This window comes from Oncorhynchus keta, chromosome 3, assembly GCF_023373465.1.
Source record: "Oncorhynchus keta strain PuntledgeMale-10-30-2019 chromosome 3, Oket_V2, whole genome shotgun sequence".
NCBI lineage: Eukaryota > Metazoa > Chordata > Actinopteri > Salmoniformes > Salmonidae > Oncorhynchus > Oncorhynchus keta.
In genome coordinates, this window is record NC_068423.1 from 1,260,927 (window position 1) to 1,281,957 (window position 21,031).

Below are 21,031 nucleotides of genomic sequence, written 5' to 3' on the forward strand. Positions count from 1 at the left end.
GATTTCACATCCTACTTCACACAGGCTCAAACAATATGCTACTAAAGAAGAATTGTTGTAACCAATGTAGGAAGAGCGTTTATAAACTGAAAGTCTACTATAAACCGGTGCAATCTGGAGTAAGGCCATACAGCTGCACTGACTATGGGAAGGCATTCAGTCACCCTGGCGTGGCAGGTAGCCTAGTGGTTAAAGTTGACTAGTACCCGAAAGATCGAATCCCCAAGCTGACAACATAAAAATCTGTCATTCTGCCCCTGAACAAGGCAGTTAACCCACTGTTCCTAGGCCATCATTGAAAATAAGGATTTGTTCTTAACTGACTTAGTTAAATAAAATAAACTCTGAGCCTTTCAAATGACATGGTGGATTCAATCAGGAGAGAGGCCTTACAGCTGCTCAGTGTGCTACACAATGCTACAAGAGCTTCAAAACAGTATGATACTTCAGGACACATCAGTGCACACTCGGGAGAGAAACCCCTATTGTTGCTCACACTGTGGCAGAGAATTCGGTCACTTGAATAAGCTCAGAATGCATGAGAAGCCTTTCCAGTGTAAGCATCGTGAAAATAGCTTCAGTTTGTCTGTTTACCTCAAGAAACATGAGAAGGTGACTGTAGCCAAAGATTTGGTGACTATGGAATCCAGAGGATTCACAGGGGAGAGAAACCATACAGTTGCAAAACCTTCAGGCACTTGTCTTCATTAAAACAGCACACAATGTGTCACTAAATACTAGGCCTATATTGATTAATAAGTTGAGACATTACTTTGAGAGAGAATGCATGTGTTGTTTTGCTGTTAAAAAATATGTTTTTACAATTTATAAAATATAATTTTAAAGCACTGTAGTTTGTTTATTTGAATTTGGCCATAGGGGATTATAAATTAGCATACAAGACAGGCATTTTGTTATCAGGTTTAAGGGCCCAATAATGTTTGTTATTGGGCTCAAAAGTTTTGGTATGCCTATTTGTTTTTGTGATCAGAAGGGTGACATTAAGTGAGTCTAATTTCAGCTCTCTTAACCAAACATAAGCCCATGAATATTACTTTAATGTGTGGTGCTTTCATGTGATCAGAAATGTGCACTTACTTATAAATTATAACATACTAAATTACACATCAAATTGTAGAACATAGCCTATATGCATCACTAGTTTTTCATGCATTGATTGTTAAATTAGGCCCATCAAATTGTTTCAAAGTCGCAATACTTGTTTTATACACTAGATGGAAATACTATACAGTCGTTGAATAGACCAGGGTACTTCAACCTTTTCTTTTGCAAACGAGACCCAGGACCAATAGAAATAAATGGTCAATAATGTATTGTGTAATTTTGGAGTCACTTTTATTGTAAATAAGAATATAATATGTTTCTAAATACTTCAACATTAATGGGGATGCTACCATGATTACAGATAGCCCTGAATGAATTGTGAATAATGATGAGTGCAAAAAATACAGACACACAAATATCATACCCCCCCAGACATGCTAACCTCTGACCATTACAATTACAGGGGAGGTTAGGGGGTTAGGATATGTATGCCTATGTAACGTTCTCACTCATCATTGTTCACGAATCATTCCGGATTATCTGAAATCATGTTAGCACCCACATTAATGTAGAAGCCTTTAGAAAGATTATTCTTATTTACAATAAAAGTGACTCCAAAATGAAATAATACATTATTTACCATTCATTTCTATTGGGCACAAAATAACCTGAAACACAACCAAAAACAAACAGCAAATCCACAAGCTTGATGTAATTAATCATTGCAATTTCAGTTTTTCTCTTGTTATTTTGGTCACTGCCAGTCACTCAATTAGCCATGTCAGCTAACACATTTGTTTTTGGTAAATTAGTCTAGCCAGCTATCATTTTAGGAGCCTAATCATGGCCAAATTCCCCATTGATTTTGTTAGCCACTGTCAATCAGATATCATTAACATGGCATAAATCTTGGCAAAATGTGTAGAATTGCAGAACATTTGCTTTGAAATGGCAAAAAAATGGTCTCCACCCCATGGCAAAATGGGTAGAACTGCAGGAATTTAGCAATAAAACTGCAAAAAAGCCTCTAACCCAAACGACCATTGCCGGCACTGCATCCAGTTGTTATATTATGCTACAGCAAGGATAAGCAACACCGGGAGTTGGAACCGGAAAATAGTCAAAGGCAAGTTCGCGCTGAAAAGAGCATTTGCTCGTTTCCGTATCATAGACATTAACACCAGGGTCGGATTTAGCTGTAGCCTATGCTGAGGTGAAGTTGAAGTGAACAGCCAAAGTCAGGAGCCGACCTTTTCAACTGGAGATGGAAAAAGTGTTGTCGTGAGCGGGAGAGAAGAAGAGAAGAGAATTGAAGAGAGAGAGAAAGGGAGAAAAAAAATCAACTAACCTACCTATTAGCCTTAGTGACGCATCACAGCAGGACATTTGACAGAATCTAAAATCATTCAACCCAAGACGGACACGGACGAGGCAGGTAAGATTGGATGATTAAAATGATTTTTTACATTTGGTGGTGCAAAAGCAATAGCGGTAGAGCGATGAGCACATTGCATGGACGAAGTGAGCCTTTTATGTTTTTTACTTTTCACTTAACCGATTGATGGAGGGTATAGTTTTTAGGCTACTAGCATACTAGGCTGATTATAGCTGGATTTGCTCCGGCTACTATCGAGCAAACATGTAGTGTTCAATATCAAGCAGGGTCTTATTTATAAGTGCACATACAGCCAATGCCAAGTAGGACGAACACTTCAGTCGATATAGGCTACTATATGTTTCGCACAGACGGGAATTAGTTAAACTTATCACAAACGTAGCCTATTTGAAAAAAGACCTCAGCCTAGCCTGTATGGCTGGTTTCACATAGGGCGTCTGGGGAAAGGTATATATATATATATATGCACATCGTGATTCCAGAAAAAGGGGAATATGTTTGTCGGGATGTAATTGCAATTCTTTAGGCTATATCACATTCTAAACTGTAGCCAACGCAAGCAAGACTATTACACATTTACGGGCAATGACACTAACTAAATAGAAGCAAATACTGTCTTGTGCATGCAGCTTCGGGGGTATCAGGTGCGTGGACTTGTCTCAGGTATCTCCGAAGATTTAAAAGGTGCACCTGCTGGTAAGCGCCGTATCGCGCTCGCGCTGTTATTTATTTATGTGTTGCCTGAACCCACTGCTGTGCCATTGTCGCGCGAGGTTAAAGCTTCGACTCTGTAATTTGCCCCTGGCCTTGGATCAGCTCCACTAATGCGGCACATTGTCGGATGAGCTGACTACACGGTTTCCGAGGGCCATGTGGTGCTGGTGCTATCTAGTGATATGATTATGGTAACAGTTTGTAAACTCCGGATAACCTCAATCACTCCCTGTAATTTGCGGGGTAGAAAATAAAAACAAGACTGTTTCTTTCTTTCTTTCAGTTTTTAAACCACTATCCCACTTTAGCCATCCAAGAGGGATTTCATGCAACATGCTGAGCATGTAAAGTGCCTATAGGGCAGAGGTCTCCAACCTTTTCTAGCACGAGAGCTACTTTTAAAAACGAAACATGTCGTCAGCTATTAATTATTTTCTAGCTTTCAAATAGGCACATTCTTCTCTTCTCTCCTCTGAAACTCTTCCCCAGTTCCTTAGTGTACAAGAGAAAGTAGTGTACTATATTTTCTGTCAATATACTGTACCCGGTAAAATAATGGTTAATAATCAACTCTAAGGGGGCCCCTATAAAATCTGTTATTTTTACCCCTAAATTATGTTTTATATTTTCCCAAATTAAGTTCTCAGTTTTATTTATTTTTTCACTCTCAAAATTACAACTGTTCATAATTAAATTGTTTTTTTCTGAGTTGATGTCAATGGTTAAATCACATCAGAAGACCATTTATTTTAGGCCTGGAAGAAAATGAACATTTCTTTTTAGTGTAATTCCCCTTTTAATTGTGCATCTGGCCCTTTAATTGCACATCTAGTTAGTAACGAATGTGCTGTCTAATCTGCATGTCAAGTGATGGTTCTGTACTGGTGCTGCTCATTTCATGGCAAAATTAGCTAATAACAAATAATAGATACAAATGACATACACTACCAGTCAAACGTTTTCGAACACTTACTTATTCAAGGGTTTTTCTTAATTTTTAAAAAACTATTTTCTACATTGTAGAATATTAGTGAATACATGTAAACTATGAAATAACACATTGAATCATGTAGTAACCAAAAAAGTGTCAAGCAAATCAAAATATATTTGAGATTCTTCAAAGTAGCCATCCTTTGCCTTGATGACAGCTTTGCACACTCTTGGCATTCTCTCAACCAGCTTCACCTGGAATGCTTTTCCAGCGGTCTTTAAGGAGGTCCTTAAAGTGCAGAGCACTTGTTGGCTGCTTTTCCTTCACTTTGCGGTCCAACTCACAGTTCAACACTCAGCCATAATTTACAAACAAAGCATTTGTGTTTAGTGAGTCTGCCAGATCAGAGGCAGTAGGGATGACCAGGGATGTTCTCTAAGTGAGTGAATTAGACAATTTTCCTGTCCTGCTAAGCATTCAAAATGTAACAAGTACTTTTGGGTGTCATGGAAAAAGGAGTAAAAAGTACATTATTTTCTTTAGGAATGTAGTGGAGTAAAAGTAAAAGTTTCCAAAAATATAAATACCCCCAAAGACTTCTTTTAAGTAAAAAAAGTTGAATCAAATGTTTTTTTTTCTCACGTGTTTTGCTGCAGAATGCTGTGGTAGCCATGCTGGTTTAAGTGTGCCTTGAATTCTAAATAAATCACAGACAGTGTCACCAGCAAGTTACCCCCATACCATCACACCTCCTCCTCCTCCATGCTTCACGGTGGGAATCACAGATGCGGGGGTCATCCGTTCACCTACTCTGCGTCTCACAAAGACACGGCGGTTGGAACCAAAATTCTTATGTATCGTGAGATTTTGAGTGAAAACCTCCTTCTATAATTTGCAAATAAATTCATTAAAAATCCTACAATGTGATTTTCTTGATTTTTTTTTTCTCATTTTGTCTGTCATAGTAATTATGATGAAAATTACAGGCCTCTCTCACATTTTTAAGTGGGAGAACTTGCACAATTGGTGGCTGACTAAATACTTTTTTTGCCCCACTCTATATTGGTCATGGCTCCCAGGTGGCGCACAATGGGATGGCCTTACAGTTCTGCTTTATCCACTGAGATAGCGGTAGGCGCACAAGTTTCAGGGCAGGAGGCACGGGACGGGTCGCAGAGCAGCGCACAGAATACGGACGTAGCCCATGGAGAAGCGAGAAGGGGGAAGGGAGAAGGAGGAAGGGGTACGGAGGGTGAACCCCCCCCCACCCTTCCCCACTGGGTAGCACAGAGCAACACTTTAAGCAGCATTGCATTAATAATGGTGCTGACTAGGGAAACGCTCCCGCTGTTCTTAGTGCCTGTCTGAAAGTTCAAACTAAAACAGTGTAACTAATAATGGCGTGGAAAATGCCCCTTAGATATGAATTTGGAGGGCAGACATGATCAAATATTGGAGCATTAGACCTCTCACTAAAGTCGTCAGTCAGAAGTTATTTTTAAATCCGAACTGGATTTAACGAAAAATGACATAAAGCGCACGTGTAAATCCCATACTCAAAGTATTTGGAAAGGTTGATACAAATTATTTGTGACATTGTGGTTACAATAAAGAATGTAAACAGCATGTAAACAATTTTATCTACAGTAGTGATGGACAGCTGGAGGCATTTTGAAAACAGGTTTTCAAACACTAGTACTGTCCATGACTAATGCAACCCAAAAAAGCATTAAAGACGACGAGTTAATGAGTACTTGAGGTCACCGAGAATGTCTGGACATGGCCTGCTCTCCTTTATGTAAGGAATTAGGCACTTTACCATGTTTACTACAGTAGGCTATATTTACTTGTCAGACGGCACAGTAGCCTAATAACCAAATGCAGGCGGCTTCTATCTTCAAATTGCTTTAAATGTTTTATTATCCAAATGTTTAACGTGCGTGTGGGCGACCTCATGCAACCGCAAAATGTCAGATAAAGCATAGAGTACTGTATTTCTACATCAGCATCTTTATGCTTTCATAAATAAAATAATGATAAAAATACTTTAAAAATGCAGATGTTTATTTAGTTATGGAGCCATAACGAATTACTATGGGAATAAATATCACTGAATGACAGAAATATTGGAACAAGGTAGGCTAATGAAGTTAAACAAATAGTTTCTTATTGGAAAATACTCTTTCAAACACACACGGTCATTATGGGCTATTATCAGGACAATATACGCTTACCAACACCTCTCTGTATTTTCATACTTTGTGCAAGGCAGTTGATCAGCAATAAAAACTTTGTTGATGGGGCATCCCGAGTGACGCAGCAGTCTAAGACACTGCATCGCAGTGCAAACTGCATTGCTACACTGTAAAAAAATATTTTTCAACTTATTATTTCCAGTGATCTAGTTGCATGGTCTTTTTCAAGCTCAGAGTACTTCACATTTCACGTTATCCTAGCTTTTATTACCTTTATTTTCTAAAGGGTTTTCTAAAGGGTTTAAACACTGTTTTCCATGCTTGTTCAATGAACCATAAATAATTAATGAACATACACCTGTGGAACGGTCGTTAAGGCACTAACAGCTTACAGACAGTAGGCAATTAAGGTCACAGTTATGAAAACTCTGGACAAACTACAAAAGATGGTTGTAGTTTGTAGACTGAATGTCACATGTAAAAATAGGGTAACTTAAGTCTTCCCAAAACTGAGATTTGTAAGATTTAGGCAGATAACAGCATCATTGTCTGAGGAATTAACTCAACTACTGCGAGTTAAACAAAAACACACCAATTAGTTGTTGTAACGAAGAAGACGGTTTTTCAGCCCCATGCACTTTTGCTGTACCAATCTTCAAGAACATCCTTCAATACAATTTTTCTGTCAAACTCTCTGCAAATGAGGTGGCACAGTGGTCTAGGGCACTGCATCGCAGTGCTAGCTGTGCCACCAGAGACTCTGGGTTCGCAGCCGGTCGTGACCGGGAGGCCCATGGGGTGATGCACAATTGGCCTAGCGTCGTCTGGGTTACAGAGGGCTTGGCCGGTAGGGATATCCTTGTCTCATCGCGCACTAGCTACTCCTGTGGTGGGCCGGGCACAGAATATGCAAAACGGGTCACCAGGTGCACAGTGTTTCCTCCAACACATTGGTGCGGCTGGCTTCCGGGTTGGATGCGCGCTGTGTTAAGAAGCAGTGCGGCTTGGTTGGGTTGTGTTTCGGAGGACGCATGGCTTTCGACCTTCGTCTCTCCCGAGCCCGTACGGGAGTTGTAGCGATGAGACAAGATAGTAACTACTAACAATTGGATACCACGAAATTGGGGAGAAAAGGGGGTATATTCTAAAAAATAAATATGTCTGCAAATGTACTGGTGCATATTGATGCAGGCAAGTGGGGTGGCAGGTAGCCTAGTGGTCAAGAGTGTTGCACCAGTAAACAAGCATGGTCCTTAAGCACGTCATGATTGCTACTAGGTCTAGATAGAATGCGTTCTTCGTTGAGGTAAAACATGATCTGATCTTTTCCTATTTGCAAAAAGCTATTGATTGTCCGCTATAGTGCAGCAAAGGCCCATGGTCATCCAACACTAAAAATGAGGGGGAGAACCATGTAAAGCCTCAGCTATCATTCAGTGGTGTCAGCTCTTTTTACAACATTCATTATATTAAATGTGCACTGTGTAGAATTCCGCCTCTACTACTTTCTTTTTAAATGACCAGCTTAACAAAAGCTTTAAAAACTATATTTCTATATATTTAAAAAATAGAAAAAGTTATTTAGATAGGTCAATGATTCCCTATACTATAATAAGCAATTCATTTGTTACCCAAAAGCACAGCCTAAAATGCAAAGTTCATATTGAAGACTGACTGACGAACAATGTTGATGCAAAACTGATTGTAATTCCTGTTCAAATTGCAAAATCTGCATTGTATGGTGTGGGGATTAATTGTCCTATCAAGATCTTTTTATATTTTTTAAATAACAAGAAATATTGTTTTTACAGCATTTGTATAGAATTTAGAATTCATCACAGTGCCACTTTAATTCTGTTAATTGTTTTTCACAATTCCTGACATTTAATCCTAGTAAAAATTCCATGTCTTAGGTCAATTAGGATCACAACTTTATTCTAAGAATGTGAAATGTCAGAATAATAGTAGAGGGATTTTTTTTCAGCTTTTATTTCTTTCATCACATTCCCAGTGGGTCAGACGTTTACATGCACTCAATTAGTATTTGGTAGTATTGCCTTTAAATTGTTTAACTTGTGTCAAACTTTTCAGGTATCCTTCCATAAGCTTCCCACAATAAGTTGGGTGAATTTTGGCCCATTCCTCCTGACAGAGTTAGTGTAACTGAGTCAGGTTTGTAGGCCTCCCTTGCTCGCACACGCTTTTTCAGTTCTGCCCACAAATGTTCTATAGGATTGAGTTCAGCGCTTTGTTATGGCCACTCCAATAGCTTGACTTTGTTGTCCTTAAGCCATTTTGACACAACTTTGGAAGTATGCTTGGGGTCATTGTCCATTTGGAAGACCCATTTGCGACCAAGCTTTAACTTCCTGACTGATGTCTTGAGATGTTTCTTCAATATATCCACGTGATTTACCTTCCTTGTGATGCCATCTATTTTGTGAAGTGCACCAGTCCCTCTTGCAGCAAAGCAGCCCCACAACATGATGCTGCCAGCCCCGTGCTTCACGGTTGAAATGGTGTTCTCCGGTTTGCATGCTTCCCCCTTTTTCCTCCAAACATAACGATGGTCATAATGGAAAACAGTTCTATTTCTTTTTCATCAGAGCAGAGGACATTTCTCCAAAAAGTACGATCTTTGTCCCCATGTGCAGTTGCAAACCGTAGTCTGGCTTTTTAATGGTGGGTGTGGAGCAGTGGCTTCTTCCTTGCTGAGCGGCCTTTCAGGTTATGTCGATATAGGACTCATTTTACTGTGGATATAGATACTTTTGTATCTGTTTCCACCAGCATCTTCACAAGGTTCTTTGCTGTTGTTCTGGGATAGATTTTCACTTTTCGCACTAAAGTACGTTCATCTCTAGGAGACAGAACGTGACTCCTTGCTGAGTGGTACGACGGCTGCGTGGTCCCATGGTGTTTATACTTGTGTAATAATCTGCAATAATCTGTCTGTAAACAATTGTTGGAAAAAGTACTTGTGCCATGTGTAACAGTATAACTTTAGACCGTCCCCTCGCCCATACCCGGATGCAAACCAGGGACCCTCTGCACACATCAACAACAGTCACCCACAAAGTATCGTTACCCATCGCTCCACAAAAGCTGCTGCAGTCATCCCCCTCTTCAAAGGGGGAGACCCTGGACCCAAACTGTTACAGACCTATATCCATCCTGCCCCGCCTTTCTAAGGTATTTGAAAGCCTAGTCAACAAACAGATCACTGACCATCTCGAATCCCACCGTACCTTCTCCGCTGTGCAATCTGGTTTCCGAGCCGGTCACGAGTGCAGGTACTAAACGATATCATAACCGCCATCGATAAAAGACAGTACTGTGCAGCCGTCTTCATCGACCTGGCCAAGGCTTTCGACTCTGTCAATCACCATATTCTTATCGGCAGACTCAGTAGCCTCGGTTTTTCTAATGACTGCCTTACCTGGTTCACCAACTACTTTGCAGACAGAGTTCAGTGTGTCAAATCGGAGGTTATGTTGTCCGGTCTGGCAGTCTCTATGGGGGTGCCACAGGGTTCAATTCTCGGGCTGACTCTTTTCTCTGTATATATCAATGATGTTGCTCTTGCTGCGGGCGATTCCCTGATCCACCTCTACGCAGACGACACCATTCTGTATACTTCTGGCCCTTCATTGGACACTGTGCTATCTAACCTCCAAACGAGCTTCAAAGCCACACAACACTCCTTCTGGACTAACCAAGTGATTTGATAATATGTATTTACTTATTTCACTCACCTCGACATCATCATCACTTTCAAATACTTATTTTTCACCATAATTTGCAAATAAATTCATTAAAAATCCTACAATGTGATTTTCTGTTTTTTTTTCCCTCATTTTGTCTGTCATAGTTGAAGTGTACCTATGATGAAAAATACAGGCCTCTCATCTTTTTAAGTGGGAGAACTTACACAATTGGTAGCTGACTAAATACTTTTTTTGCCCCACTTTATACATTTACTCTTCTGGCTGTGCCGGGTGGAGATCAGTGGTTGTAGAGGGTGCAACAGGACAGCACCTCAAGAGTAAAAATGAACAGTTTAGGATTCCATAGACGCAGGCAGAACCGTTGAAACTGGATTAGCGGCAAGGCCAGGTGGACTGGGGACAGCAAGGAGTCATCATGCCAGGTAGTCCTGACTCATGGTCCTAGGGCTCAGGTCCCTCTCCTCTGAGAGAGAGAATTAGAGAGAGCATACTTAAATTCACACAGGACACCGGATAAGACTCCCATTCGGAGTCAGTGTCACTGTGAAAGAAAAATGTTCAGTTAGAATAGTTTCACATATGAGCCCTGGATCAACAGGTATAATAAACAGATATATATAGAGAGTACAGGGAACATAAGGTTGAATATACACTGCTCAAAAAAAGGAAGGCAACACTAAAATAAAACATCCTAGATCTGAATTAATGAAATATTCTTATTAATTAGTTTTTTCTTTACTTTTTGTGCTGACATCAAAAATGATCAATGGAAATCAAATTTATCAACCCATGGAGGTCTGGATTTGGAGTCACACTCAAAATTAAAGTGGAAAACCACACTACAGGCTGATCCAACATTGATGCAATGTCCTTAAAACAAGTCAAAATGAGGCTCAGTAGTGTGTGTGGCCTCCACGTGCCTGTATTACATTTACATTTAAGTCATTTAGCAGACGCTCTTATCCAGAGCGACTTACAAATTGGTGCATTCACCTTATGACATCCAGTGGAACAGCCACTTTACAATAGTGCATCTAAATCTTTTAAGGGGAGGGGGGGTGAGAAGGATTACTTTATCCTATCCTAGGTATTCCTTAAAGAGGTGGGGTTTCAGGTGTCTCCGGAAGGTGGTGATTGACTCCGCTGTCCTGGCGTCGTGAGGGAGTTTGTTCCACCATTGGGGGCCAGAGCAGCGAACAGTTTTGACTGGGCTGAGCGGGAACTGTACTTCCTCAGTGGTAGGGAGGCGAGCAGGCCAGAGGTGGATGAACGCAGTGCCCTTGTTTGGGTGTAGGGCCTGATCAGAGCCTGGAGGTACTGAGGTGCCGTTCCCCTCACAGCTCCGTAGGCAAGCACCATGGTCTTATAGCGGATGCGAGCTTCAACTGGAAGCCAGTGGAGAGAGCGGAGGAGCGGGGTGACGTGATAGAACTTGGGAAGGTTGAACACCAGACGGGCTGCGGCGTTCTGGATGAGTTGTAGGGGTTTAATGGCACAGGCAGGGAGCCCAGCCAACAGCGAGTTGCAGTAATCCAGACGGGAGATGACAAGTGCCTGGATTAGGACCTGCACCGCTTCCTGTGTGAGGCAGGGTTGTACTCTGCAGATGTTGTAGAGCATGGACCTACAGGAACGGGCCACCGCCTTGATGTTAGTTGAGAACGACAGGGTGTTGTCCAGGATCACGCCAAGGTTCTTAGCGCTCTGGGAGGAGGACACAATGGAGTTGTCAACCGTGATGGCGAGATCATGGAACGGGCAGTCCTTCCCCGGGCGGAAGAGCAGCTCCGTCTTGCCGTGGTTCAGCTTGAGGTGGTGATCCGTCATCCACACTGATATGTCTGCCAGACATGCAGAGATGCGATTCGCCACCTGGTCATCAGAAGGGGGAAAGGAGAAGATTAATTGTGTGTTGTCTGCATAGCAATGATAGGAGAGACCATGTGAGGTTATGACAGAGCCAAGTGACTTGGTGTATAGCGAGAATAGGAGAGGGCCTAGAACAGAGCCCTGGGGGACACCAGTGGTGAGAGCGCGTGGTGAGGAGACAGATTCTCGCCACGCCACCTGGTAGGAGCGACCTGTCAGGTAGGACGCAATCCAAGCGTGGGCCGCGCCGGAGATGCCCAACTCGGAGAGGGTGGAGAGGAGGATCTGATGGTTCACAGTATCGAAGGCAGCCGATAGGTCTAGAAGGATGAGAGCAGAGGAGAGAGAGTTAGCTTTAGCAGTGCGGAGCGCCTCCGTGATACAGAGAAGAGCAGTCTCAGTTGAATGACTAGTCTTGAAACCTGACTGATTTGGATCAAGAAGGTCGTTCTGAGAGAGATAGCGGGAGAGCTGGCCAAGGACGGCACGTTCAAGAGTTTTGGAGAGAAAAGAAAGAAGAGATACTGGTCTGTAGTTGTTGACATCGGAGGGATCGAGTGTAGGTTTTTTCAGAAGGGGTGCAACTCTCGCTCTCTTGAAGACGGAAGGGACGTAGCCAGCGGTCAGGGATGAGTTGATGAGCGAGGTGAGGTAAGGGAGAAGGTCTCCGGAAATGGTCTGGAGAAGAGAGGAGGGGATAGGGTCAAGCGGGCAGGTTGTTGGACGCGAGATTTCATCTGGAGAGAGAGGGGAGAAAGAGGTCAGAGCACAGGGTAGGGCAGTGTGAGCAGAACCAGCGGTGTCGTTTGACTTAGCAAACGAGGATCGGATGTCGTCGACCTTCTTTTCAAAATGGTTGACGAAGTCATCTGCAGAGAGGGAGGAGGGGGGGGGGGGGAGGAGGATTCAGGAGGGAGGAGAAGGTGGCAAAGAGCTTCCTAGGATTAGAGGCAGATGCTTGGAATTTAGAGTGGTAGAACGTGGCTTTAGCAGCAGAGACAGAGGAGGAAAATGTAGAGAGGAGGGAGTGAAAGGATGCCAGGTCCGCAGGGAGGCGAGTTTTCCTCCATTTCCGCTCGGCTGCCCGGAGCCCTGTTCTGTTCTGTTCTGTATGACCTCCCTACAATGCCTGGGCATGCTCCTGATTAGGTGGCGGATGGTCTCCTGAGGGATCTCCTCCCAGACCTGGACTAAAGCATATCCGCCAACTCCTGGATAGTCTGTGGTGTAACGTGACGTTGGTGGATGGAGCGAAACATGATGTCCCAGATGTGCTCAATTGGATTCAAGTCTGGGGAACGGGCGGGCCACTCCATAGCATCAATGCCTTCCTCTTGCAGGAACTACTGACACACTCCAGCCACACTTGAGGTCTTGCATTGTCTTGCATTAGGAGGAACCCAGGGCCAACCGCACCAGCATATGGTCTCACAAGGGGTCTGAGGATCTCATCTCGGTACCTAATGGCAGTCAGGCTTCCTCTGGCGAGCACATGGAGGGCTGTGCGGCCCCCCAAATAAATGCCACCCCACACCATGACTGACCCACCGACAATTTATTTGACCTTTTATTTAACTAGGCAAGTCAGTTAAGAACAAATTCTTATTTGAGCACATGGAGGGCTGTGCGGCCCCCCAAATAAATGCCACCCCACACCATGACTGACCCACCGCCAATTTATTTTACCTTTATTTAACTAGGCAAGTCAGTTAAGAACAAATTCTTATTTTCAATGACGGCCTAGGAACAGTGGGTTAACTGCCTGTTCAGGGGCAGAACGACAGATTTGTACCTTGTCAGCTCGGGGTTTTGAACTTGCAACTTTCCGGTTACTAGTCCAACGCTCTCACCACTAGGCTACCCCACTAGGCTACCTTGCCAAACCGGTCATGCTGGAGGATGTTGCAGGCAGCAGAACGTTCTCCACGGCGTCTCCAGACTGTCACGTCTGTCACATGTGCTCAGTGTGAACATGCTTTCATCTGAAGAGCACAGGGCGCCAGTGGCAAATTTGCCAATCTTGGTGTTCTCTGGCAAATGCCAAACGTCCTGCACGGTGTTGGGCTGTAAGCACAACCCCCACCTGTGGACATCGGGCCCTCATACCACTCTCATGGAGTCTGTTTCTGACCATTTGAGCAGACATGCACATTTGTGGCCTGCTGGAGGTCATTTTACAGGGCTCTGGCAGTACTCTTCCCGCTTCTCCTTGCACAAAGGCGGAGGTAGCGGTCCTGCTATTGGGTTGTTGCACTCCTATGGCCTCCTCCACGTCTCCTGATGCACTGGCCTGCCTCCTGGTAGCGCCTCCATGCTCTGGACACTACGCTGACAGACACAGCTAACCTTCTTGCCACAGCTCGCATTGATGTGCCATCTTGGATGAGCTGCACTTACCTGAGCCACTTGTGTGGGTTGTAAGACTCCGTCTCATGCTACCACTAGAGTGAAAGCACCATCAGCATTCAAAAGTGATCAAAACATCAGCCAGGAAGCATAGGAACTGAGAAGTGGTCTGTGGTCCCCACCTGCAGAACCACTCCTTTATTGGGGTGTCTTGCTAATTGCCTATAATTTCCACCTGTTGGCTATTCCATTTGCACAACAGCATGTGGAATTTATTGTCAATCAGTGTTTCTTCCGAAGTGGACAGTTTGATTTCACAGAAGTGTGATTGACTTGGAGTTACATTGTGTTGTTTAAGTGTTCCCTTTTTTTTGAGCAGTGTATTATTATGACCTGCTAGATCTACTGTCTCTTTTATATTATGACATTTCAAATCAAATCAAATCCAATGTTATTTGTCACATACACATGGTTAGCAGATGTTAATGCGAGTGTAGTGAAATGCTTGTGGTTCTAGTTTTGACAATGCAGTAATAAACAACAAGTATTCTAACTAACAAGATACAGTAGATGGTATTGAGTACAGTATATACATATGAGATGAGTATGTAAACAAAGTGGCATAGTTAAAGTGGTTAGTGATACATGTATTACATAAGGATGCAGTCGATGATATAGAGTACAGTATATACGTATGTATATGAGATGAATAATGTAGGGTATGTAACATTATATTAGGTAGCATTGTTTAAAGTGGCTAGTGATATATTTTACATAATTTCCCATTCATTCCCATTATTAAAGTGGCTGGAGTTGAGTCAGTGTCAGTGTGTTGGCAGCAGCCACTCAATGTTAGTGGTGGCTGTTTAACAGTCTGATGGCCTTGAGATGGAAGCTGTTTTCAGTCTCTCGGTCCCAGCTTTGATGCACCAGTACTGACCTTGCCTTCTGGATGTGGAGGTGATGCGTTGTGCAGACCTCACTACCCTCTGGAGAGCCTTACGGTTGTGGGCGGAGCAGTTGCCGTACCAGGCGGTGATACAGCTCGCCAGGATGCTCTCGATTGTGCATCTGTAGAAGTTTGAGTGCTTTTGGTGACAAGCCGAATTTCTTCAGCCTCCTGAGGTTGAAGAGGCGCTGCTGCGCCTTCTTCACGATGCTGTCTGTGTGAGTGGACCAATTCAGTTTGTCTGTGATGTGTATGCCGAGGAACTTAACTTACTACCCTCTCCACTACTGTTCCATCGATGTGGATAGGGGGGTGTTCCCTCTGCTGTTTCCTGAAGTCCACAATCATCTCCTTAGTTTTGTTGACGTGAGTGTGAGGTTATTGTCCTGACACCACACTCCGAGGGCCCTCACCTCCTCCCTGTAGGCCGTCTCGTCGTTGTTGGTAATCAAGCCTACCACTGTTGTGTCGTCCGCGAACTTGATGATTGAGTTGGAGGCGTGCGTGGCCACGCAGTCGTGGGTGAACAGGGAGTACAGGAGAGGGCTCAGAACGCACCCTTGTGGGGTCCCAGTGTTGAGGATCAGCGGGGTGGAGATGTTGTTGCCTACCCTCACTACCTGGGGACGGCCCGTCAGGAAGTCCAGTACCCAGTTGCACAGGGCGGTGTCGAGACCCAGGGTCTCGAGCTTGATGACGAGCTTGGAGGGTACTATGGTGTTGAATGCCGAGCTATAGTCGATGAACAGCATTCTCACATAGGTATTGCTCTTGTCCAGATGGGTTAGGGCAGTGTGCAGTGTGGTTGAGATTGCATCGTCTGTGGACCTATTTGGGCGGTAAGCACATTGGAGTGGGTCAAGGGTGTCAGGTAGGGTGGAGGTGATATGGTCCTTGATTAGCAAAGCACAACATGATGACGTAAGTGAGTGCTACGGGGCGGTAGTCGTTTAGCTCAGTTACCTTAGCTTTCTTGGGAACAGGAACAATGGTGGCCCTCTTGAAGCATGTGGGAACAGCAGACTGGTATAGGGATTGATTGAATATGTCCGTAAACACACTGGCCAGCTGGTCTGCGCATGCTCTGAGGGCGCGGCTGGGGATGCCGTCTGGGCCTGCAGCCTTGCGAGGGTTAACACGTTAAAATGTTTTACTAACCTCTGCTGCAGTGAAGGAGAGTCCGCATGTTTTCGTTGCAGGCCGTGTCAGTGGCACTGTATTGTCCTCAAAGCTGGCAAAAAAAGTGATTTAGTCTGCCTGGGAGCAAGACATCCTGGTCTGTGACTGGGCTGGTTTTCTTCTTGTAGTCCGTGATTGACTGTCAACCCTGCCACATACCTCTTGTGTCTGAGCCGTTGAATTGAGATTCTACTTTGTCTCTATACTGACGCTTAGCTTGTTTGATAGCCTTGCGGAGTAAAAAGCTAGATCTACTGTCTCTATTATATTATGACAGACCAGCTGTATCTACTGTCTCCATTTCACTTTGGCCATTGATGTGGTCCTGCCCTCTCCTCAACAGCCTCAAATAGGCTATTTCATGTGGGTTGGGGTGGGGCGGCAGACACGCGCATCTCACATTTCATGATATTACATGTTTATATATTGCTTCTAAAAAAAAATAAAAAAAAATCATAAATAATATTTTAGATTATTAATTTCAAACAAGGGCATTAGCATGATAAGAATTTACCAGTCCAAAACAATGTCCTCTCCCGTTCAAAAAATATTCCTCCACAATCGCTAAATAAAGCGTCCTCCTACCATCTCTGTCTCACCTTCCCAATCAATTTATTCTAAAATTGTGTGTACATCTGTATATCTAGACTTAAATTTAGCTTTCCCTGACTTAGTCGCCATAATGATTGATATATAAACAGCTGAATCTGCGCGTTCACCAAACAATGCAGTGCGTAATATGCGTAGCTCCTTCCGGTATGAAACTTCAATAGCGAATGACTCACTTTACGCTGAAGCTTACTACATGGGTTGGTCTTACAACACATAAACATGGTGTATTGCCGTTTAGCTCAGCTCATTGGCTATCTACCCAGCTAGATTTCAAGACAAGATCAAGATCAGTGGTCATTGGGTTGAAAGACAGTCAATCAGCGAAACAGCGGGCAAATCATTGGTGCACAATGATGTCATAACTTGTTCTTCAAATCGGTGTCTTTCAGTCAATACGTCCCGCGAAATGGCCCATCAGGTTTGATTGTGTTACAAACGAGTTGATTGCAGTGAAACCAAACCTGACTGGAAAAGTCACGTTCTGTGTGGGTTACTTACCTGGAATGTGTCGTCAAATGGAATGAGACGGAATTCACGACACAAGCGGTTCACAAAATGTTTCGTGTTAGGCTATAATAAAGTATTTTATCAAACAAAAGATAATTTATTGTGTAAGAATGAGCATTGGAATTGCAAACAGACAAAGATCGTCAAAGGTAAACTATTTATTTTAATTTAGTTTGTGATTATGTTACGCCTGTGCTGGTTACATTTATTTTTATTTTTATGGGGCTCTGTGCTCAGATAATCGCATCGTATTCTTTCACAGTATATCCTTTTTTAAATCTGACAATGCAGTTGGATTAGCAAGATTCTAGACTTTCGATACATGAGACACTTGTATTTTCATGAATGTTTAATATGACTTTATGTAGCGATCACTGTAGGTTGTGGAATTTCAGCCCGCTAGCGGGCTCCGTGCGCTGAGAGGTTAACAAGTGACTATCTCCCGACTTAAACGCTAAAGATATATTAATATCTCTTACGTCAATTATTAATTATTACCTGTAACGGTTGTCGGTGGAAGAAGGTGAGGACCAATGCGCAGGGTGGTAAGTGTTCATCTTTTTTTAATAAAGTAATTGAACACTGAACAAAACAAATAAAACGACAAATACTAAAACAAAGACATAACAAAAGAACTAAGGTCAGAACGTGACATTATTTCATCAGTCTCATTCTGATTGTCGCATAATTCTTGGATATCTGCAAGAACCTTAACCTAATTGATGATTCAGCAATACACAAATTGTCTTAATTATTTATTTACTAACTAACTAAATTACACAGAAATACATAAACACACATACGGTATAGGTTATTGATTACTAACATAATGCAATGAAAACAGGTCCCTAGTGGACTAACAATAGCATGATTGTTTGGTTACACAATGGAAAGGGAGGGGTAGGTAAGGAGAGGGAGAGATTAAGAGAGTCAACGTATTGTACATACATTTGGAAGCTCCACTCAAAAGAATATGAATACTTTGCACATGAATGACTGCTCATTCGGATAAGAAATGCAATGTATTTATTTATGCGTAGATGTCTTTGTCGTCTCTCTGTTGAATTGCCCTTTGTAGTAGAGCTTCTCTGATCTTGGAGTGTTCGTTTGAGTAGGTACTTCAGATGTACCACATGGTGGTGAGAGGGATATGTTGTTCACCCTCGTGTCTTTTGGTACAAATGTCCTAGACTACTTTACATGTGCAGCTGCAGACTGAATGTTCTGGTCTTTTACCTTCTTCACTTGTGTTGAGAGTTTCAGAGCTTCTCACCATTTCAACGTATGGACCACATCCTCACGCTTTTTTGGTCTTGTAGTTTGGACCATTCTTGACATCTGGCTTACACCGTCCATCTGTAGCCATCGCTCCATGCTGTGTGGTCTCATATGTTAATTCTTAGCGTGTCCTTTTAAGCACTCTGGTCGGAAAGGCGGTTCCATCACACAGACACGCTCTTGTGACCTCATTAGGGCTATCTGTCAGCCATGTCCCAAGCTGATCTGGCACTTTGATCCTCACCAAGGAGAGAGCGTCATGACGAGGCCTACCACTGTTGTGTCATCGGCAAACTTGATGACGGTGTTGAGGTCGTGCCTGCCATGCAGTCATGAGTGAACAGGGATTACAGGAGGGTACTGAGCACGTACCCCTGAGGGGCACCCGTGTTGAGGATCCATGTGGCGGATGTGTTGTTACCTACCCCTACCACCTAGGGGCAGTCCGTCCAGGACCAGTTGCAGAGGGAGGTGTTTAGTCCCAGGCTCCTTAGCTTAGTGATTAGCTTTGAGGGCACTATAGAATTGAACGCTGAGCTGTAAGTCAATGAATAGCATTCTCACATTTGTGTTCCTTTTGTCCAGGTGTGAAAGGGCAGTGTTGAGTGCAGTAGAGATTGCATCATCTGTGGATCTGTGGGAGCGGTATGCAAATTGGAGTGGGTCTAGGGTTTCTGGGATGATGGTGTTGATGTGAGCCATAACGATCCTTTCATAGCACTTCATGGCTACAGACAAGAGTGCTACGGTCGGTATTAATTTAGGCAGGTTACCTTAGTGTTCTTGGGCACAGGGACTATGGTGGTCTGCTTGAAACATGTTGGTATTACAGACTCAGTCAGGGACAGGTTGAAAATGTCAGTGAAGATACACGCTAGTTGGTCAGCGCATGCTCGGAGTACACGTCCTGGTAATCCATCTGGCCCTACGGCCTTGTGAATGTTGACCTGTTTAAAGGTCTTACTCACATCGTCTACGGAAAGCGTGATTGCACAGTCATCTGGAACAGCTGATGCTCTCATGCATGTTTCAGTGTTACTTGGCTTGAAGCTAGCATAGAAGTAATTTAACTCATCTGGTAGGCTTGTCTGGTAGTACTTAACAGTATTTTTACCTAAGTACTTTACACCCCTGCTCTTGCTATATGGTATCTAATTTTTCTCTGTATCAAAGCCTTTGAACTTCTGTATTGCTGGCAGTGTTCTTTAAAAAAGGTAAATCTAGTCAGTCATTTTAACTAAATGATCATTAGGTCTTCGTCACATTTTTTTTACTTTTGAATAATGATTTAGTCTTATTGTCAAAATTACAAAAACAGTGGGCCAATTTGGTCAACTAAATGCCTTTTTCATTTCTGTCACATCATGTTAATATTGTCTCAATTACATATAGTAAATATAAATCACTGACTTCCATGTGCACAAAAGTATACTGAACTAAAATATAAACGCAACATGCAAGGAAATCAGTCAATTGCAATAAATAACTTAGGCCCTAATCTATGGATTTCACATGACTGGGAGTACATATTGTCACAGACACCTTGAAAAAAAGGTAGGGGCATGGATCAGAAATCCAGTCCGTATCTGGCGTGACCACCATTTGCCTCATACAGCGCGACACATCCCCTTCGCATATCTTGACAGGAGGATATACTCGCTAACAGGGGTGTAAACAGATTTGTGCGAGTGTAACGGATGTGAAACGGCTAGCTTAGTTAGCGGTGTGCGCTAAATAGCGTTTCAATCGGTTACGTCACTTGCTCTGAGACCTTGAAGTAGTAGTTCCCCTTGCTCTGCAAGGGCCGTGGCTTTTGTGGAGCGATGGGTAACGATGCTTCGAGGGTGACTGTTGTCGTTGTGTGCAGAAGGTCCCTGGTTCGCGCCCGGGTATGGGCGAGGGGACGGTTTAAAAGTATACTGTTACACACAGAATTTGAGAGTAAAAAGCTTAATGTGAGTTGTGGAAAATATCTGGTATATCTTATTTCAGCTCATGAAACATGGGACCAACAATTTACATGTTGCATTTATATTTTTGTTCAGTGTACACAGCCTTGACCCACCAACATATTTTTCTGCCTAACATTCTATTCTCTTTCTAATTGAAGAAATACAAACAATTACGAATTATCTGGCCTTGTAAATGACTAATTCCCCTACATAGATATTGCACATTACATAAAAAAAAAACAAGTAGCACAATCAACAGATGGTGCCGCAAACTATTGGTTGTGTCATTGCCATTGTTATCAACATTCCA

At 43.0% G+C, this 21,031-nt stretch overlaps 1 protein-coding gene across 1 annotated transcript in view; it reads left to right on the forward strand.

The window, feature by feature from the left end:
• Window positions 1-2,022: 2,022 nt before the first annotated feature.
• Window positions 2,023-21,031, forward strand: part of LOC118363666 (cadherin-23-like) — a 544,503-nt gene continuing 525,494 nt past the window's right edge. Inside the window, exon 1 of the mRNA XM_052486131.1 lies at window positions 2,023-2,500. The gene's annotated coding sequence lies outside the window, so the exon portion shown is untranslated. The remainder of the gene's footprint in view (window positions 2,501-21,031) is intronic.